This window comes from Euphorbia lathyris, chromosome 6 (assembly GCF_963576675.1).
Source record: "Euphorbia lathyris chromosome 6, ddEupLath1.1, whole genome shotgun sequence".
NCBI classification, from domain to species: domain Eukaryota; kingdom Viridiplantae; phylum Streptophyta; class Magnoliopsida; order Malpighiales; family Euphorbiaceae; genus Euphorbia; species Euphorbia lathyris.
Window position 1 is genome coordinate 521,322 of NC_088915.1, and position 18,247 is coordinate 539,568.

The 18,247-nt window shown below is 38.4% G+C and overlaps 1 long non-coding RNA gene and 1 pseudogene across 2 annotated transcripts; both read right to left on the reverse strand.

Annotated features, from left to right (window-relative positions):
• Positions 1-323: 323 nt before the first annotated feature.
• Positions 324-3,752, reverse strand: LOC136232600 (uncharacterized; annotated as a pseudogene).
• An 8,319-nt stretch (positions 3,753-12,071) lies between these two features.
• Positions 12,072-17,603, reverse strand: LOC136233560 (uncharacterized). Of its 2 annotated transcripts, none has more exons than XR_010690899.1 (7): positions 17,389-17,603; positions 16,320-16,421; positions 16,113-16,187; positions 15,590-15,707; positions 14,635-14,735; positions 13,180-13,262; positions 12,072-12,161 (listed from the first exon to the last, which is right to left on the reverse strand). It is a non-coding gene; the product is annotated as an uncharacterized lncRNA (long non-coding RNA). The 2 variants fall into 2 exon arrangements; XR_010690898.1 differs by lacking the exon at positions 12,072-12,161 and adding an exon at positions 12,287-12,554.
• Between the last annotated feature and the right edge of the window lie 644 nt (positions 17,604-18,247).

Here is an 18,247-nt window from a genome sequence, read left to right on the forward strand (position 1 = left end):
TCATCATACTTATAGGTGGTTAAGTCTTGAGCTTCCTCAACAGCGGTCTTCTTTGCTTGCCAGCTTTTAGGAAGACTCCTAAGAATCTTCTTGACTTGTTCTTCCTCAGTGAAGATCTTCCCAAGTCTCTTGAGCTCGTTGATGATGTTTGTGAATCTTGCATTCATGTCTGAGATCCCTTCATCATCGTTCATTTCGAACAGCTCGTACAATCTCATATGCTGGTTCACCCAGAGAGCGGAGGGGCATTGCCACATTCTCCAGAGAAGCTTCATTAATAAGACTTTATTATTATCTTTTGCTTGTCTTATGCCAAGACTTTATTAATAAGATTTCATCTCCTTACTGATGTCAGGAGAAAGAGTCCGAGCAACATTTGCTCGAGGTTTCCTTTTGATCGATCTTTTGGCAAGCATCCATGGGCCAAAGTTCATTCCTTCATCATGAACCTCCTCTACTCTACCCGTGTTAGGCAACACCACCTCCTCAACTACCTTTCTTCTTCTTGGACAACCATCAAAGGTATGGCCAAACATACCACACTCGTAGCAGATATTGTGAATACCTTCGTATTCAATGTGAAAGACCTTATTCTGAACATAGAATTTTGACAGAAGAGGCTTAGCAAGATCAATGTCAATACATACTATGTTTAGCAAGCCATTTCACAATAGAAAGGATTCTAACTAAAACTTGTCTCCAACATTCTTTCTCTTTCATAACCTCTTATTGCAAGTTTTTATCAATTGTTATGTTCTTATCCAATCGAACTCTTGATTCATTCCAAGTATTCATACTAGTCATATGTTCAATACTATTCTCATGTTGCCTAAGTCTCTCAACAAGATGCTTCCAATCATTATGTCCATCATTTGCTAACAAAGATTTATTCATACTAGATTTGAACAATTTACAACAAAAACAATAAATTTTATCAACATGTTTAGAATAAACCAACCACTATCACGTATCTCACCATTGCTTAGTTTTCTAGAGTATAAGGCATATGAAAAATGTCTAGACAACTTATCTAAAGGAAAACTCAAATTCTCTTCCTCAGTGGCGGAGCCAGGATTTGAGACTTGGGGGGGCTAATTTTAGTTATGTAGTTTGTGGTAATTTTTTAAACTCCAACCCGTCAGGGCTGGAATTTTTTTTTAGCATCCAACATGATAAAGCTGCTTCATTTTGCCCAAAATGAAAAGCGTAAACATATTTAATTTTCTATATGTTCAATGTTGATTTGCTAAAACTAAAACACCTAAATTTTCGTAGTTTTTTGTGTTGAATGTAAAAAAATTAAAACTTCCAAGTCTAAAAGAAGTAGAAATATTCAATCTTTTATAAATCCAACATTAATTTCTTAAAAATTACTTTTGGAAAAAAAAACTTTAAAAGAGTTGTATGGAAAAACTCAATTAGGATAAACAAAAGAGAAAAAATGAGATTCAAGGGGTTTGAATCCATAACCTTTTAAACAAAACAAGCTATTGGTCCCTTATAACGTAACAAGTTAGTTCCAAGGGGGGGGGGATAGGAACTATTTAAAATTTTGTACATTGAGGCTGACTTCTTTTTCTTTGAAAAAGGTTTACACAGCGCGCTGAGTGAACTTAAGACACTAGCTTAGTCAACTGGTGACTAAGTCAGCTTCTTTCCTTGAGTCAGGAGATAACACTTGAGTCTATTCCTGAACTCAGATACTCAATGCACACAACTCAGCGTGACCTCTTTACTTAGTCATTTTTTAAGCAAGCAATATATATATCAAAGGAGTTTAAGGTTAGAAAGATGTTACTCAACAGATTTATCCAGGTTCGGCCTCTATGCCTACGTCCTATCCCCGGAACACGTTCCGAGCTTTCGAATTCTCTACTGAGCTCTTTTAAGGTAGAGCACCAAACCTTTTACAACTAAAAGCTGAGTATAACAAGAGTACCTTCCTCTATACCTCTACTCACTCCTATTCTACCGCTGAGTACTATAACCGAGTACTCAGCCTCTCATTTCTATTTCTAGAATTGATAATAAGATTGTCCTAAACAACAATTGCTAAGACACTTTAGATGATTGGAAATCACTCTAGACTTTTACACAATAATCTGGAAATTGGTGTAAGTATTTGCTTTGCTTTTTCTCACAGAACTTCAAGTGTGAATTTGGTCAGCGTAATGGCTAGTTGAAGATCTGCATCGAATGAAGCAACTAAAAGGCCTATTTATAGTGACACTTGAGGCATTCGATGATTTCGAATTTTGAAATAACCGTTGGAGGGAAACGGCTTGATGTCGTTGTCACTCAGTACACGCTCAGTGCCGTTGGCCAATCAGATTCTTGCATCTTCTGTCTTCGATCAGTGATGAGCAGCTTTCGGCCAGTCCAGCAGAATGTCTCTCCTTTTATGGCAAAGTCAACCAGACAGCTTTCTGTGTCTTCTGAACTTTACCCGAAGTGGAAATACTTTGTCTGGAAGTTGCTCTTGCTCAGCTGCTGTCTTGTACTCTTTGTCGTTCAACTCAGCAGCTTTGTTCCGAAGTAGTCAAGGAAGGTCTTCTCGATCCTTCTCATGTTGAGCTGCGTTTTATCAACAACGATAGTGTTTTGCTTACACGGGCCGAGTGGTCTTGATCTGTTTTGACTTGGGCCTTTGACTTTCTTTTGGGCCTTTAGCCTTTTAATATTTGTGTCTTATAAACAAGTAACTTAACATTGAACAAACACATTAGTATAATAAATCAAAGCATTTAAACTTAGTGTGTATAGAATATTTTTAATCATATACTTAAATAATTTTGTCAAATCAAAATCATGTGGAAAGGTGTTTCAACACAAGCCTCTTAACTAACTCAACCATCTCAACACTTTGTTATATTACTACAAACATGCATTAATCTACTAAAATTAGGGGGGGCTATGAACTATCGTACACATTTTACTCAAGGGTAGAGCTAGTGGCCGCGGGGGCCGGAGCCCCCCGAGCTCTGGGCTGGCTCTGCCCTTGCTATTCCCTTATAGGTCCATTTTCAACTAAAATCTCCATTTCTTTATTATCAAGACTTTCCGAATTTTTAGGATCATAAATATCATTAAAAGGATGGATTGTTTGTTCTTTAACAACATCAGGATTTTTAGCATTATGGTCACTAATATCATTTTCAACCAAATTATCTATTGACTCGTCCACATTAGTTGCACCTTCCCCATTATGATTCTCATTCAAATCTTTCTTCTTAACTATAAATTTATCAATAGCTCATTGTTCTGATTTTACTAAAACATCTAATCGTTTTCTCTTTTTTCTTTTTTCACTTCTGGAAAATGCTTTTTAGAAAACATATTATGATTTAAGAACAAGAACAATTCAAATATAATATAAAAAGAAATTTTTTTCTTTTTTCACTTCCGGAAAAATGCTTTTTAGAAAACATATTATGATTTAAGAACAAGAACAATTCAAATATAATATAAAAAGAAAGATAACACCTTGATAATAAGACGTTCCCTCAGATTCTTCTAAACTTTATGATGCGGACATCCGAACTGGCCACACTGATCGCGCGGACTCTAGCGGGTCTTCAAGAATCAAGCTCACAGAGGATGCACCTGGAAGGGCGAATCCCCAAGACATGCGAGCAAGGCGGATCTAGGAGTACGCCAGAAGGCGTATCCACATATGAGCATGGGCGGACCGCCAAGATTACTTCCTCAGGAAGTCGACCAACAGACAGTCTGACATTCCGTACCTGCGCCATCGTACTCCTTGTCTGAGCAGACTATCCATTTTGCCCTTTGTCTTATGCCTTTTTGTAACCCTAATGAGGGTAGCGTCGGTCATTAGGGGATGTATTTATACCCTCATTTTGTAAGAATGGAAAAACTTTTATCAATCAAATATCATTTTCTCTTTGAGAACTAAGGTTTATACCTTGTTATCGGGATTCACTCCTTCAAGTTAAGCTTGAGAAGAACATCTTTGTTGGTTTACGATTAAAACCTTCATTTCTCGCTTTCAATCCATATCAGTTGGTATCAGAGCCAATCGTTTCCTGACACGAAACTTCTTTTGGCAATGGTTCAACCCCGACAACCGCAAGATTCCATGGAAACCAGTGACCGGAGGTATGAGGAGCTAAGGGAGCACCTCGCGGAACTGATTCAGGCCAGCCATGAGCGGCAGAGACAGACCGATCAAAAGTTCCTGGAGTTAACCACCTCCCTAGAAAACTTCAAACTGGAGGTTCGGTCCTTGATCCAATCCGCAGCAGGAGGATCAACTCAGAGAAAGGAAGGAGCCCTTGAACAACCACGTCCACAAATGGGTCCTAGGGATCTTGAGGTAAGAAGGCCTGACTTTGTCCTTGTGCATAACGCTGATAGCGATAGTGATGATTTTGAGGATATTGGGATAATGGTGCCTTTAGAAATATGAGGGATGTTGGCCCGAATGATAACAGACGTGTGGGTATGGCTAGGGCAGAACCGGATCTAGGAAACTTTGACAGGGATGATGCCTTTAAGTTAAAAATAGACTTTCCGTCTTTTGGTGGTGAACTGGATATAGAGGGGTTCTTAGATTGGTTATCGGAAGTTGAGCGCTTCTTTGAATATGCTGGGATTCCTGATGAGAGGAAAGTAAGGCTGGTGGCGTATCGCCTGAAGGGTGGCGCATCAGTTTGGTGGGATCAGATGAGGGAAGAAAGAAGAAGAGGGGGGAGAGATCCGATTAGATCTTGGTTACGGATGAAGGCGATGCTGAGGGAGCGGTTCTTACCGCCGGACTACGAACAGTATATCAACAGCTCCTACAGAGGATGCTCTCAAGGGACCCGAAGTGTCCATGAGTATACTTCTGAGTTCTTAAGGCTTTCGGCGAGAGCCAACCTGTCTGAAACTGAAAGCCAAAAGACCTTTAGGTATCTAGAAGGGTTGAGATACACTATCCAGGATCGTATTGGCACACAGATGGTGGTTAGAGTACAAGATGCTAGGAATTTAGCCCTCAAGGCTGAGTCCCAACTGACCGGGAGATCCAGGAGATCCGCCGCTACCGAGTATACGCCTGGCGGAAGGGATAACGCGAAGTCTTATGACAAAGGCAAGCAAGTGGCGAGTGCCAGTGGAGTCAGGGTTAACAGTGTGGGAAGAGGATCTGTTGGAGATACTAGGCCATACAAGGAGGTACCTACACCACCTAAAAGCAACAATCCATATGCGAGGCCCGCGCCTTTTAAATGTTTCAGGTGCAATGAACCAGGCCATAGATCCAACGAGTGTCCTAGGAGGAAGAGTGCTAACATGGTGGAAAGATGTGAAGAAGACTATGAAGAAGGGGATGAAGTATATTGTGAACCCTTGGGAGAGGATGATGATGAGGCGGATGAAGGGAGATACGCCATTCATGTGGTTAAACGCTTATTAGTCTCTAGCCGACTAGAGGGCGATCAGAGGCATCAACTATTCCGGACTCGTTGCCTTGTGAACAAAGGGCGATGCAACGTAATCATTGATAGTGGTAGTCAGGAGAACATTGTGAGTAGCAGCGCCGTTCAGAAGTTCGGGTTGTTGGTAGAGGCGCACCCTGATCCCTACAGGGTGGGATGGATCAAGAACGTTGGCGAGTTGAGGGTGACCCAGAGATGCAAGGTACCGATTGAGATTGGTAACTATCATGATGAAGTCTGTTGTGATGTGGTCGATATGGACGCATGCCACCTATTGTTGGGCCGACCTTGGCAGTTTGATAACAACGCCACCCACGCCGGAAGAGAGAACACTTACAGATTTGTGAAGAATGGGGTGAAGTTTGTCCTTACACCAGTGGTGAGAGAGCCAAAGGCCGACGAGAAGTCTACCTTGGTAGTCTGTCCTACACACAAATCGTTTGTCAGCGAATGTGAAGAAAGCCAAATGGTATACGTGGTAATGGTTAAGGCGAATCACGAATCCGCCCAAAGGGACGAAAGGGAAATGCCGAGTGAAGTGACCCGCCTACTTGGCGAGTATCAAGATCTGTTCCCGGAAGAGCTACCCAGTGGGTTACCACCTTTGAGGGACATCCAACATCATATCAATCTTGTGCCTGGGGCTAGCTTACCAAGCCTCCCACACTATCGAATGAGTCCGAAGGAGAACGACATCATGAGACAGAAAGTGGAGGAACTCATCGAGATGGGATACGTTAGGGAGAGTATGAGTCCTTGTGCCGTTCCAGCTTTACTTACGCCGAAGAAGGATGGGTCTTGGCGGATGTGTGTTGATAGTAGGGCCATCAACAAGATCACCATCAAGTACAAATTCCCCATTCCAAGGTTGGATGATATGCTGGACCAGCTTGGCGGATCTAAAGTCTTCTCCAAGATTGATCTCAGGAGCGGTTATCACCAGATACGTATTCGAGCTGGGGATGAATGGAAGACTGCTTTCAAGACTAGGGATGGATTGTATGAGTGGTTAGTGATGCCATTTGGGATGACCAATGCCCCTAGTACTTTTATGAGGCTAATGAATCAGGTGCTTCGCCTAGTGATTGGAAAGTTCGTAGTTGTGTATTTTGATGATATTTTGATTCATAGCCAGACCTTGGCGGATCATGAGAAGCACTTGCAGACAGTATTTGATCTGTTAAGGAAACACCAGCTATTCGCCAACACCAAGAAGTGTGACTTTATCATGGAAAGTTTGGTTTTCCTTGGATTCGTGGTTAGTGGCGACGGTGTCCAAGTGGGATGGAGAGAAGGTGAGAGCCATCCGAGAATGGCTGACTCCGAGGAATGTGGGGGACATCAGGAGTTTTCATGGGCTAGCAACCTTCTATCGAAGATTCATTAAGAACTTCAGTTCCATAGTGGCCCCATTGACAGAATGTTTAAAGAAAGGAAAGGGGTTCGAGTGGGCGGACGCCCAAGAAGAGAGCTTCGCCTTGATCAAGGAAAAACTGAGTACAGCGCCAGTGCTGGCATATCCTGATTTTGATAAACTGTTTGAAGTTGAGTGTGATGCCAGTGGAATTGGGATTGGTGGTGTTTTGATGCAAGAGAAAAGGCCCATTGCGTACTTCAGTGAGAAGCTATGTGACGCACGGCAAAAGTGGGCAACGTATGATCAAGAATTTTATGCCATAGTGAGGGCATTGAAAGTATGGGAGCATTACTTAGTGGGGAAAGAATTCATTCTCTACACTGACCATCAGGCCCTCAAGCATCTAGGAAGTCAGAAGCAACTTCGAAGCTCCATGCATGCCCGATGGTCCGCCTTCATAGATAAGTTCCCCTATAAGCTTATCCATAAGGCGGGAAAACAAAACGTAGTGGCGGACGCCTTGAGTCGGAGGGTTGCACTAATAAAAACCGTCAATCTGGAGACCGACTGCTTCGAACATATCAGAGGAGAGTACCTGGAGGATCCCGATTTCGGCAGCATTTGGGAGAAATGTAAAACCCAGCATGGAGATGGAGCGTATCACATCACGGATGAGTATCTAATGAGGGGTAACCAACTTTGTTTACCTTGCACTTCCATCCGCGAAAAGGTTATCCGCGATCTGCATGGCGGATCCCTGGGGGGACATTTTGGGCGAAACAAGACCTATGAAGCAGTAAGTTCCCGTTATTTCTGGCCCAAGATGAGGAGAGATATGGCGTACCTAGTAGAACGATGCTATATCTGCCAGACCGCCAAGGGACACCCCACTAATGCTGGTTTGCAACTACCACTACCTGTACCAGAAACTATATGGGAGGATCTGTCCATGGATTTTATCCTAGGGTTACCCAGAACTCAGAGGGGCATGGACTCCATCTTTGTGGTTGTTGACCGATTCTCAAAAATGGCACACTTCATACCATGCCGAAAAACCAATGATGCATCGGCAACTGCTAAACTGTTCTTGAAGGAGGTCGTCAGACTACATGGCGTACCAAAGAGTATTGTCTCAGATCGTGACACGAAGTTTCTGAGTCACTTCTGGCGGACCTTGTGGGCTATTTTTGATACTTCTATGAAGTTTAGTACCACTGCCCACCCTCAGACAAACGGACAGACAGAAGCGGTCAATAGAACTCTGGGAAACTTACTGCGTAGCAAGTGCAAGGATAAGCCCCGGATGTGGGATGTGGTTCTAGCCCAAGCTGAGTTCGCCTACAACGGCTCTGTACATTCGGGAACCGGGAAATCACCATTTGAGGTAGTATACACAAAGACCCCAAACCATGCCCTTGATATAGCATACCTTCCAAAGGGAAATGTGACTGCCAACCAGCTGGCCCAGGACTATATGCAGATGCACCAAGAGGTAAGGGAGACTCTTGAGGATAGAAATCACAAGTTAAAGGCTAAGGCGGATGAGCACCGCAGGGACCTACAGTTTGAAGTTGGAGATGAGGTCATGGTATATTTGGGCAAGGAGAGGCTCGCCAACACCGCAAGCAGCAAACTTCGGCCTAGGAGGTATGGGCCATATAAAATCACCAAAAAGATCAACGCCAATGCCTATCATATAGCATTGCCAAACTGGCTTGGCAAAGTCTCACCAGCGTTCAACATCCGTGACCTTAGCCCATGGAAATCGGATGGTCCTTTAGAGCTCAACAAAAACGAATCAGTGCCGGACTCTTTTAAAGAAGGAGAGAATGATGCGGACATCCGAACTGGCCACACTGATCGTGCGGACTCTAGCGGGTCTTCAAGAATCAAGCTCACAGAGGATGCACCTGGAAGGGTGGATCCCCAAGACATGCAAGCAAGGCGGATCTAGGAGTACGCCAGAAGGCGTATCCACATATGAGCATGGGCGGACCGCCAAGATTACTTCCTCAGGAAGTCGACCAACAGACAGTCTGACATTCCGTACCTGCGCCATCGTACTCCTTGTCTGAGCAGACTATCCATTTTGCTCTTTGTCTTATGCCTTTTTGTAACCCTAATGAGGGTAGCGTCGGTCATTAGGGGATGTATTTATACCCTCATTTTGTAAGAATGGAAAAACTTTTATCAATCAAATATCATTTTCTCTTTGAGAACTAAGGTTTATACCTTGTTATCGGGATTCACTCCTTCAAGTTAAGCTTGAGAAGAACATCTTTGTTGGTTTACGATTAAAACCTTCATTTCTCGCTTTCAATCCGTATCACTTTAATAACTTGATAATCAGTATTCAGTGATGATGCTCCTGCCTCAACTCTTCAAAAAATTTAATAAATATAAACAATATCAGTAACATAAAAACATCAAACTTATCTAAAAAATAAAACAGCAAAATCAAAAGATCAAAATCAAACCATAATCAAAAGACCAAACAAGATTATCAGCCCTACATTTTGACAACTAGTATTACCTCAATTATTTCCAGGAAAAGAGAGTGAATTTATAAATGAACATTTGTGAATTAAGTTTCTATGATGATGCTGAAGATGGATCCAGAAAGCTGGGGACGTCTATTTTCTGGATCCGAGCTCACTTGTGATGTTCTTGAACGTTTAGCCCCTCGAATAATTTAATCAAAAGTGGCCAGTGATCATTTCGGATTTTCCTGCATATGTTCTTTTATTTTCTTTTTATTTTTACAACAAAAATAATAAACATAAAAAACTATAGGTTATAATTATAACCTATGGTAAAAGTGTAAATAAATGTAAAAATTACATTTACCCCCAACAGCCACGAATTTTGAATTCGCGTGGTATGATTCGTGGCACAAGTGATAATTTGTTGTAGTGATTGTTTTTGGTCATCGCCTATAGCTAATTTTTATAAACTTAATTGTGATGCAACTTTTTCGGTTAAATAATCTATTGGTTCATTTGGCATGGTGGTTAGAGATTGTAACGGTCTTGTCTCCATATCTATATCTGGTGGAGGACCAGTTGGTTCCACATTATCAGCCCTACACGCGGAGTTGTTAGCTATCATGTTCTCGTTACGTGGGGGGTGGGATTGTGGTTATCATGCTATTTTGGTAGCTTCTGTTTTAGCATCTGCCATACAGTTGATTAAGGTTAATTCAAAGTTGTCAAATTGGTTAGGGGTCATTTTAGACGATATTTTTGAAGTGGACCGCTCATTTGCATCTATTGAGTTTATGTATGAGAGACGTCAAGCGAATACAGTTGCACACATTTTAGCTACTTGGGCAAGATCACTTTCACATATGAAATTTTTTGTTGAAGATTTTCCAAGTTGTATTTCTTCTTGTATTTAAAAGAATATTAACTCGTTTTATTCATAATATATGGTTTGGTTTATAAAAAAAATATGAACAAGTAAATTACATCTCTTGTCACTCAACTTTCTCACTTTAACGATATACCCACTAAACTTAAAAATGTAACATAAAAATAGCTAAACTTTACACTTTTAACATAAAAACCATTATGAACGTTGAGGATTAATTATAACATTTAACTCCCATTTAAATGAGTATAATTTCATCCCCTCTCTATAGCTTTTTGGTTATTCTTATTTTACCCATTAAATAACATCTCTTCCTCTTTTCCATCCCTTTAAAAAACAATGGAAAATTTATCATTCACTCATATTTCTTTCATTTTTTAGCATCTCTATCATCTCTTTATCTATTTTTTTTTTGTGCCTAGCATCAAGTAATTTTCACATTCAAATTTATAATTATATAGCCTTGCTTTCACATGATTAAATAAATTTACGTACCTTTTTCAACATAATTACCATGTTATTATATTTCATAATGATACTTTTTTCCAATTTTAATAATATTACATATTTATGTATCTATTTATATCTAAAGTCTAAACAAAAGCATGTCTATGTTTTGCCACATGAGCAATTTATGTCTATGTGTAAATTTCGAAGATTGGTAAATTTTTTTTGGGAAAATTACAAATTGGGTCAAATGGGAGACTCATTTATATTTTTAACCCATTTACTCAATCTACTACATATCTAGACTATGTTTTGTGACTTTCCCTAAATATGGTTGTAATTTTACGGCGCGACTGTCTTCCTCCCGTCTGACTTCGCAGATTTCGCGATATGCGAAGTCTGCGAAGCTAATGTTTGGTTTAGTTGATGATTTTAATTAGCATATGAGAAATCTCGATCTGTTTTTAACAAAATTCGCTAAGTGGTATATAACAAAAAATGCCAAACAGCAAAGGATTCTAACATTAAAATCATAACATTATCAAAATTTACAACAAGATTTCCATAATAACAACATTTAAATCATAACATTATCAAAATTTACAACGAGGTTGCCACAATAAACTCCTAACTAATCATTTTAAAGTGAACGTGACAAATCTGGACGGAAATTTGTCACTCGAAGTCTGCGAGTAGAAAAATTCATGATTTTTCACTCGCAGACTTCGTGAAATCATCGATTCGCGAAGTAGATCCTCACGTTTCAGGCTATTTCTCATCGGAGATCTCCGCGAAACCAGACTACGCGAAGTCATTTTCTAGAAAAACGTAGAGAAAACAAGAGACACTTACACTTTTCGCGCCTTTCACCATTAAAATTGAGAATACCAATATGATAAATGGGGAAAACGGGGAAAATAACATAGAATAACCATTTATTCGATGGTCACAAGAAGAACACTACAAAAAAATTGGTTTTAGTAAGAGTGAAAAACCTTATTAAAAGTCAAATTTTCCTTATTAGAAGCTTTTAATAAGGGAAATTCCCCCTTATCGACCCCTTAATAAATGCTTCCTTACTAAATATTTTTAATAAGAGAAATATTTTTTTTTATAAGAGTATTTATAATAATTAAAAATCCTCTTATTAAAAATTATTTATAATAATGAAAATTTCTGTTATTAAAATTATTTATAATAAATAAAAATCCCATTATTAAAAACTATTTATAATAATTAAAAATTCTCTTATTAAATCATAATATTTACTCTAATTAATGATATTTATTATTTGGACTAAAATTTGCAATAATAAAATAAATAAAAATTTGGATTGAATGGAGCTGTGATAGAATCAAATAATAATTGGTATCCATGTCACTCCAAAGCAAATAAAAAGGTAAATAAAAACAAATCAACAATATGACAAATAACATACATATGTAGTGATATTGACCAAAATCTTCTACCAAATTATATTAGCTAATCGGGAAGCTAATGATAGTCGTGGCAACTATATGGCATGCATGCGAACGAACTTGGTCCGTCTGTACACAACCAAAAGAGAAGTTCATACTATTGAGAAAAATGGTAAAATCAAACCCAAAAATGAAAAAATCAGAAAAGAAAAGGCATAATTCTACAAATATTAGAACTTACTGAACCTGCAAAAGACAAACAAAAATCATATGCTAAAATATACACAAAATATACAGTGTCAAGTCTACATCAACTAAGAAAAAATACGAGAAAACTCCACCCAAAGCTAAGAGCTTTAGACAAGCAGCAACATTCATTGCTAGTACAAACATGCTATAAAGCCAAGCTTCAGCAATTTAAATTTTTATTGCCAAAGCCTATAACATTGTATCAAATTACATAGCCACAATCTAGTTATGTAACAGGGCTCTATATGTCACATAATCAATTTATTTGAAATCCTGAAAATCAAAAGCAAAAATTCCATCCTTGAGTTACTTTCAGGGTATAAAGAGCAACCTTAAGTTCTAACACTATAAACAGTATCTCTTCCAATTGATGGTTAATTATAGACAACGCTACATATATAGAGAACATGTATGTGCATATCTTTTACTTGAGTGGAGGATATGGAAGCATGACAAAGTAATACTAGAATAGCAGAAGGACAATCAGAAAAGTATTATCTATGAATAGAATGATCCAACTACCAAAAATCATAAAATTGAGTCAGATACATGGAAAAATTGAACTAAACAATCTTGCTCTAATTTTAATCCAAATTATAACATGATTCAGGAAAGTGGGAACAGAACGGGTGTCCAGTTCTAGAAACAGAACAGGTATCCAGTTTTGTAACTGGATATCAGTTCTGTTCTCCAGGATCCACCACCACAGTAGCAGGTTGGTCAATTTGTCCATTCATAAGCATAGAGAAGAATGAGAAACATCAGAATTGAGGTTAATGCCCAAAATTCAATTAGGTTTATATAACTCAACTCAATTCTTTCTACAGCCCTGCTTCACTTCAACCAAATACAAAAAACCAAAGTACACAACATGGTTTGATAACTAGGCGAAATTTACCTTCCCTTCTGGAGCATCAAATGCCTTTGTCATTTGAGCAGCACAGACGAGATGTGTCATCTCTGCAACTGAGGCTTTTGATCCTGAACCAGAGTATATAGGTCAAGAGTGAGACTGCATCCTCCATACACATACACACACAAAAGGCTGAATACATCAAAGGTCCCTTATACTCGGAACGAAACCCTGATTGACCCCTGAACTTTGGACATGTCTCATTAACTCCCTCAACTTACTTAGAGTGACTTATTGGTACCCTTTAAGCAAGTTCGAGTACCAATTGCTTAGTTTAAGTAACTTACTTAAACTAAGCAATTGGTACTCGAACTTGCTTAAAATGACCAATTGGCTCTTTGAACTTGTCTTAAAGTGATACGCTATTCAATTTGCCAAATTTGCATGTTGCTGCCACGTAGCACCACGAGGTTAATCAAGTCACTTTAAGCAAGTTCAGGGGGCCAATAGGTATTTTAGGCCACTTAAACTATTGACTAAAAGGAAACTAAAGGAACCAACATTAGTTATTATAACACTCCAAAAAAGGATAAACAAAATACAACATTCAAGGTATAGAATTGAATATCTAGCTTCTAAGTGATGAATTAGGTATCCTTGCATGAAAGATTTTGGCTTTTGCAATAAAAATATTATCACAGCAACAAAAACGTTAGATCTGCAAATGTTCAAAAAGGAAAGGTGAACCATTGCAAAGTCAGAACAAGTTAAAATACGCAATATCTCTAGAGCTATTGAACTATCCTCGATGTAACCCATTTCCGCCAATTTAACAAAAACCTGATAGATGAATAAACAAACTAAAGAACCAATGCTTGAATGAACCTCAAAATGAACTCATATAAGTACATATAAGGCAAAAATTTCAGTAGGCCGAATAGAATATATCGAATTAGTCATGCAACTGATTGTATCACGTAATGTTCAGTCAAATGCGCATAATAAAGTTAGAAGAACAAATTAAATTATACACCACATCTCTCTAGAGCTATTTCGGTCTCCTCCTCAGTCTAACCCATTTTGGCGAGTTGAACAATAACAAATGGGAGCTTAAAGGTAAGGGAATGTTCAAGCTAAGATGGTAATAGTATATTCTAATTGTCAGAGCAAAAGAAACATCATTAGGATCATCTACTTCAGAAGCAGCACTATCATTGTCCACTCGGCAAGCTCTATATGCTCTAATGGCCTCTTATTCACCACCTATGTGTTCCTTCTCTACTATGCTATTGTAAAGCTCTATCTGAAAACATACTTCTGCAATAGATACCTAACAAGCTTTTCAAGCCTAAAAGTACTACCTATTCCCTAAAAAAACAGTTTAGATGACTTGTTCAGTAAATTAACAATCAGACTTAGCACATATGAATGGACATTTCCTTATGATAGGAAACATTGAATAAAATCTGCACATAATTGATAATTCAAGCTTCATCATACCTCCTTATTGACAAGGCTAAAAAACGCTTCACGTCCTCTGCTGACTTTCAATCATATGCAAGTAAGATAGACCTTGAGACATTCCAATCATAATCTTAACCCTTGCATTCCATAGAAGAAATTGATCTGATTTTCTTGTGTAGGAGATATGATACCAAAATGACATTAAATCACATAAAAATAATCGATCACAGAAAAATGACATTTATATAGAGAAGAAATCGTGTTCAGGAAGAGAAGGGGTAACAATCTCTTTTTTTTCTCTACCACATATCAGTTAATAATTGGTTCAAGGGTGTGCATCACATCTCCATTAGATCAGTAAGTTAAGAACTCTTTTAGTTAACGTAATACAACCAAATATCTGTCCAATAAGAGATCAGGCTTAATAAAACCACCTCAGAACGCTTTTTGCTTTTACATTCATATAAAATGTGTATTTTGAAGAGAAACACACAAGACCACAGTTCTGGAAACAGAACTGGTATCAATTATGTTTCAAGAAATGTGGTATACGAGTTCTGTTGGTATCCCAGTTCTTTTGATTATACCAGTTCTGGAAACAGATCTGATATCCAGTTCTGGACCAACAGAACTGGTATACCAAAGTTCTGGAAACAGATCTGATACCCGTTCTATTTCAAGAACTGTGGTATACCAGTTCTGTTGGTATCCCTTAGGACTTCAAAACAAGGCTATATAACTAGAATTTTGGACTTCAAGACAAGGCTATATAACTAGGCCTTAGCAACTACCTGCATCACACCCTACGATAAGTACCTCTCAAAACATGGAGAGAAATGAATAAAAACAAAGAATGGAGAAAAAGGAATATACTAAATAGGCAAAACAATAAAATTAAGAGAAATGAATATACAATTTTAGGTCTGGCAAAGGTAACATGGCTTTCATGTGCTTAGCTTAGCAGTGAGTTTGTTTGGAATGGTAAACTTACAAAATAAAGCATACCGCATCTAGATCAACTTGGGCAACCACAACCTCAACATCCTTCAAAGAAAATTATGATCCTTGTGCAACAACTTCTCCATTCACAACCACACCAGAACAGGCATCTACAACATACAAAACCATTAAAGCTCTCTAAATTTAATCAGCGGCAAGTAATGCCAGCAAACTAAATAAGAATCATGCATGTTCTATTCTTTATAGGGGACTCATATGTAGGGGTGTGAAAGCAGGTTGTCGTGCGATCTCTATATTCCGCATGAGTATTGTTAGAAATAATAATAATAAAAACTATACTTGGGCCTTAACTATCAACTTAACCTTTTGTTTACACACTTCAAGCACATGTGTTCTCCAAAATGGATGAATGCTAAACACATGTTCAATAGATCCTTAATATTTTCTAGATCATCTTCTAGTAGCTTTCAAAATGAAAAAGTATGTTTTTTCTCTCAATTATGAAAACGCTCTACTTTTATGCAATGCAAAGAACAATAGCATTAATAATGTACCATAATAAAGGCCGCCACAATCACATCCTTGGTGATTACTGTAAATGTAGACTCCTCCTCTAGTGTAGGTAACACCTATAAAAGCACGAAGACGAACATCAAGGTTCCTCAATTGGTGGTGACTTCCACTTGAATTCATGTAGAAGTTTTCCAGTTATCAATAACAAACAGAGTATCATCCTCAAAACGACTTCAGATTTCATTTACCTTCTCTCCTGGAGCATCAAATGCCTTTGCCATTTGAGTAGCACAGATGAAATCTGTCAACTCTGCAATTGAGGTTTTTCATCCTGAACCAGAGTATATAGACTGCATCCACCATACACATACACACACAAAAGGCTGAATACATCAATTGAGGTTTTTCATCCTGAACCAGAGTATCCTTAATGTATTCCACATACTGTTAATGTTTAGTAAACAATTTAGATACTAATGACATCTATTTAGCCGGTTTAAGTATCTTGTAGTGTTGGTGACATAGCGTGGCGTGTCTCCTCACTTCCATAGGAGTGAATTCATGCTCAAATTGGAAAAGGCATATGCTTAAGTTCAAATCTAAATGTTATTGACACAAATTGGGAGAAAAACTCTAGTATCTACCATAAAGAGATAGTCGAGCAGTCTCAGTTATTATGGAGTTATGAGGCCAACCTAATTATAAAAATGAACCAAAAATAAAGAAAATAAACTTCTAAATACAAAATTTACTTTCCAGCTTAAAGTCTTCATCTGCCGCCACTGCTATATTAGATCCCCCAAAAGATTCCTCTTTTGTCAAAGAAGAAAGAAACATAAAATCCCATATATAACAATAAAAATCTCATAAATTAGGTTTTTCATCAGACAAAAACACAAATAAGATTTCCAAAGACTTCCTCAGTCAATGAGAAAAAATCCCACCAGTTGCTTCATGAACCATCAATTACTCCATTCCATTGGGAATGGACTCCATTCTAAACATTCAACAACAGAGTTCAAAGAATCTTATTTTGAAAGGGAGAAAGGTGGTTGAAACTATTTCACTACTTCCATTAACAAACAAACTTAGGAAGAGAAAACAAGAAGAAACCCCTAAAATTAAAGCAGCTAAGACAAGCAATAGACACGAATTAAGAGGGGAAACTGTATTTTTCAGCAAATAAACACCAAACAAATATTGAATCGAACTGTATTTATATAATCAACATAAAAGTTCAAATTTCTCCAGAATCAATAGGCAAAATAGCTGAAGAATAAGAAAGAAAGAAAATAAAGGGAAGTTTAAAGTTTATACGGATTGGGTACTCTGATTAGGTTTTGGAGACATCGTGGATCTGTTTTCACTTCGATTTGTTTTTCTTAACCTGCAATCAACAAAACAGATTCGCATAGTTGGCAAGTTTTTGGAAATCTTTAACAAACTTCACATTAACATCCCACTTGCGGAGGCATTGGAACAAATGCCCACCTATGCGAAGTTTTTTAAGGAAATCCTCGCCAAAAAGAGGAAGTTAGAACACAACGAAACGGTAGCGCTTACGGAGGAATGCTCCGCAATTATAACGAATAAACTCCCACATAAACTCAAGGATTTAAGAAGTTTTTCTATCCCATGCACGATTGGTAATGTTGAGTTTAGTAGAGCTTTATGTGATTTAGGTGCTAGTATCAATATAATGCCTTTGTCTGTTTTTAGGAAGCTCGGCTTGGGAGAACCAAAGCCTACCAATATAACGCTTCAATTGGCCAATAGATCCATTGCCCGGCCAAAAGGGGTTGTGGAGGATGTCTTAGTGAAAGTGGACAAGTTCATTTTTCCCGCCGATTTTGTGGTGCTCGACATGGCGGAAGACGATTAGGTACCAATCCTTCTAGGACGACCATTTCTTGCAATAGGTAGGACTCTCATTGATGTCCACGAAGGTAAGCTCATCCTACGGTTGCAAGACGAAGAGGTAGAGTTTAACGTGTATAACTCCATGAAATTCCCGTCTCATACCATGGAGGATTGCAACTTTTTAAATTCCGTAGACTCTATTGATCTTTTTGTAGAGGATTTTTGTGACAGGTCTTCTGCGGGAACCTTTTCGGAAATAGATGGTAATGAGCATTTGGATGAGGAGCCATTGAACAAGCCATTTGAATACTCCTCC